We start from the raw sequence: 3,809 nt of genomic DNA on the forward strand, positions 1-3,809 counted from the left end.
AGGTACCTTAAGAACTGGGAAAACCCTTTTCCATTTTATCAGACATACTATTTTCTCTAGACACAGGGCTGGCTATATAAAAACCAGGGTGTTCTAGCTGACCCAACATGGAGCAGAATTGAGGCTATCAAAAATAATCTGAGAACTCACCACCACACTAGTATGATTCCAGTGATACTACTACTTCTTGGGTGACTGTAAGACCAATACATATTCCAATTCATACTGGGTTTTATAATAAATAGCTTATGCATCACTCAATAACAGTTGATTTATATCTAGAAGGATGTTCCAGAATTCAGAGGAATGACTTATGAAGCAGGTAAAGAACACAACGAACTCTGTATGTGGTCCACACCAGTTTTATTTCTTTTTTCCCCTCTATTTTGCATACTTTAATTTCAGAACAAAATAAACAAAAAAATAAAATCACAATACACAACATCCAACTCTGCTGTCAAATTACAGAGAGGATAGGGCTCACGGCCCTTACTTCCTGCTTTCAACACAGGGCAAGGGAAGTTAGTTACTAGACTTAGCAGAGCGAGAGGTGGGACAGGGCCACTCAGGCTGCTGGGAAGCAGCAGGGACACTACACAGAGGGCACAGTTTTCCCACAGTGGGTGCTCCTAATGCACTTTTTCCATCTGGGATGCATGTTCATCCCTTCAAGGGGAAGGATCTTATCAGGAACAGCAACACTGGGCTCCTCTGCAGTCACCTCATCTTCATTGATGCCCTGCCCAGCTTGATCCTTTGGTAGATATGGTTGGAGTGGGTCTGGGGGTCCTCCAAGGAGAGGCCAGAAGACAATAGCACTGTCTCAAACAGCAGCACCATCAGATCCTTGACAGCCTGGTCATTCTTGTCAGCTTTGGCCTTCTGCCTCAGGGTCTCCACAATGGGGTGGTCGGGGTTGATCTTCAAGTGCTTCTTGGCCATCATGTAACCCATAGTAGAGTTGTCATGGAGGGCCTGGGCCTTCACGATCCACTCCATGTTGGCTGTCCAGCCATAGGTACTGGTCACAATGCAGCAGGGTGAAGACACGAGCCTATTGGAGATTGTCACCTTCTCAACCTTCTTATCCAGAATTTCCTTCATGTGTTTGCACAGGTTCTCAAACTTGGTCTTGCTCTTCTCCATCTTTTTCTTCTCTTCCTCATCCTTAGGCAGCTCCAGGCCTTCCTTGGTCACAGAGACCAAGTTCTTTCCATCAAACTCTTTGAGTTGCTGCACAAAGTACTCATCGATGGGCTCAGTCATATACACCACTTCAAAGCCGCATTTCCACGTGTGCTCCACAAAGGCAGGGTTGGCCATCTGTTCCTTGCTCTTGCCAGTGATGTAGTAGATGGACTTCTGTGTCTCCTTCGTGTAACACATGTACTCAGACAGGGATGTCATCTGTTCTCCAGACTGAGAGGTGTGATAGTGCAGCAGTTCAGAAAGGCATCACCTAATAGTGGAGTCCTCATAGATTCCAAGATTTAGATTTTTTTTGAGAATGTCTCATAGAATTTCTTGTAGTTCTCTTTGTCTTTTGCCAACTCAGAGAAGAGTTCAAGGCATTTTTTAACAATGTTTCTGTGGAAGACTTTCAAGATCTTGCTCTGCTGGGGCATTTCTCTGGAGATGTTTAGGGGCAGATCCTCTGAGTCGACCATACCACAGATAAAATTTAGGTACTCAGGGATCAACTCATCACAACTGTCCATGATAAACACAGGACAGACATAGAGCTTGATGTTGCTGTTGTTCTTCTTCTTGTTCTCAAATAGGTCAAAAGGAACCTGCTGAGGAATGAATAGCGATGCCCTAAATTCCAGCGGACCTTCCACGGAGAAGTGCTTGACTGCCAGATGGTCTTCCCAGTCATTGGTGAGGCTTTTGTAGAACTCTCCATATTCCTCTTGAGTGATGTCATCAGGGTTTCTGGTCCAAATGATCTTGGCCTTGTTCAATTCCTCATGATCAAGGTATTTCTCCTTAATCTTCTTGGTTTTCTTTTTCTTATCTTTTCCAATACCATCCTCTTCATCTGAGCCCACATCTTCAGTCTTGGGTTTCTCTTGATCATCCTTATCTTCCTCTTCTTTTTCACCTTTTTCTTCCTCTGCCTCATCATCACTGATTTCTTTCTCTCATTCTTTCTACATATAAAGGGTGATGGGGTAGCCAATGAACTGGGAATGCTTCTTTACCACCTCTTTGACCCTCCTCTCCTCCAAGTACTCTGTCTGGTCTTCTTTGAGATGGAGGATCACCTTGATGCCTCGGTCAATGTGCTCCCCGTGGTCAGCACAGACAGTGAATGATCCCCCAGCAGAAGACTCCCAGGCATACTGCTCATCATCATTGTGCTTTGTGATCACAACAACTTTCTCTGCCACCAAATAGGCAGAATAAAATCCAACACCAAACTGCCCAATCATGGAGATGTCTGCACCAGCCTGAAGAGCCTCCATGAATGCTTTCATGCCTGACTTGGCAACGGTTCCCAAGTTGTTTATGAAGTCAGCCTTAGTCATGCCAATGCCAATGTCCACCAAAGTCAGTGTCCACTCCTGAGGGTTGAGGATGATGTCAACCTTCAACTCTTTGCCATTGTCCAACTTGAAAGGGTCTGTCAGGCTCTCATACTGGACCTTGTCCAAGGCATCAGATGCATTAAAGACCAACTCCTGAAGGAAAATTTCCTTGTTGGAGTAGAAGATATTAGTGATGAGAAACATGAACTGGGAAATTTCTGCCTGAAAGGTGAAAGTCTTCACCTCCTCCTCCTCATGGTGCATCTCCTCAGGCATCTTACAGCAAAGGGCTGGGACACAAGAGAGCAAGTCGGCTCAGATCGTGTCTGACGTGCTGCAAGAGCAAAGCTGCTCAGTGGTGACTCAAAAGCGAGTTTTATTTCTTGAAACACCTTATTGTATAGAAAGAAGAACAAAATAATCAAATCATGTTTCAATAAATCTTGAAAAATGGAAAATAATTAAACTATTACTGGGGAGCCCTGCAATGGTATTCATTTTCTCTTACCTGGTTTATGGTTCATGGAGGGAAAGGAAAGAAAAAGAAAGCACAGCAGGGAACTGGGATAACCAGTTGCCCTCTAGAAGGCCTTCATTACATATGATTAAAGAACAGTGGGTGAAGGGCAAGGGGTGTTTCCAGGAATAGTAATGGTGACTAGACTACAATGGGTTGGGAAGGTCAAAACATTCATGCAAGATGAAGACAAGGATGAGAATTTCCCCACATGCCTTATTCTCTTTTGCAGATCTTATTTTGGCCTCTGAGTATCACAACAACCATTAACTCTAAGGCTTCCAATGTGACCAGAAAAGAGTAGGGAGTTTCCTCTATCCATTATGGCTCAAAAGTGCAGGACCAGGACAATCTTGGATGTCCCTTAGACTCAATATATATGTTTTTCCCCACTTTTGAATATCATTTCAGCTTAACTCATGTTCAAACCACATGCAATGATATTGCTAATGTAGGTCTAAAAATGTACTTTCCTCTTGAAACCTTCTTCTTGAACTCAAGACAGGACCAATAACATATGGAGCAAAAACCTCACAATTTCATTTATCATCACACAAATTCATTCAATTTGAAATGGAAAATATTAATATAAGAAAAATGTCTACCTACATATTTTTAATTCCTCAAAGGTTCCACATAAAAAGGTAAAAATTAGACAAAAATTAAACTTTTAAGAATTCAATTAAAATAATTTATCAAGAACTCCAAATTATATCAACTCAATTAAATCCATACCCAGACATATATTAATGAAGATCCCA

The 3,809-nt window shown here is 42.5% G+C and overlaps 1 pseudogene; it reads right to left on the reverse strand.

The window, feature by feature from the left end:
• Nucleotides 1-629: 629 nt before the first annotated feature.
• On the reverse strand, nucleotides 630-2,807 carry LOC101568398 (annotated as a pseudogene).
• Nucleotides 2,808-3,809: the final 1,002 nt, after the last annotated feature.

Source organism: Octodon degus, unplaced genomic scaffold (genome assembly GCF_000260255.1).
Source record: "Octodon degus isolate 3935 unplaced genomic scaffold, OctDeg1.0 scaffold00262, whole genome shotgun sequence".
NCBI lineage: Eukaryota > Metazoa > Chordata > Mammalia > Rodentia > Octodontidae > Octodon > Octodon degus.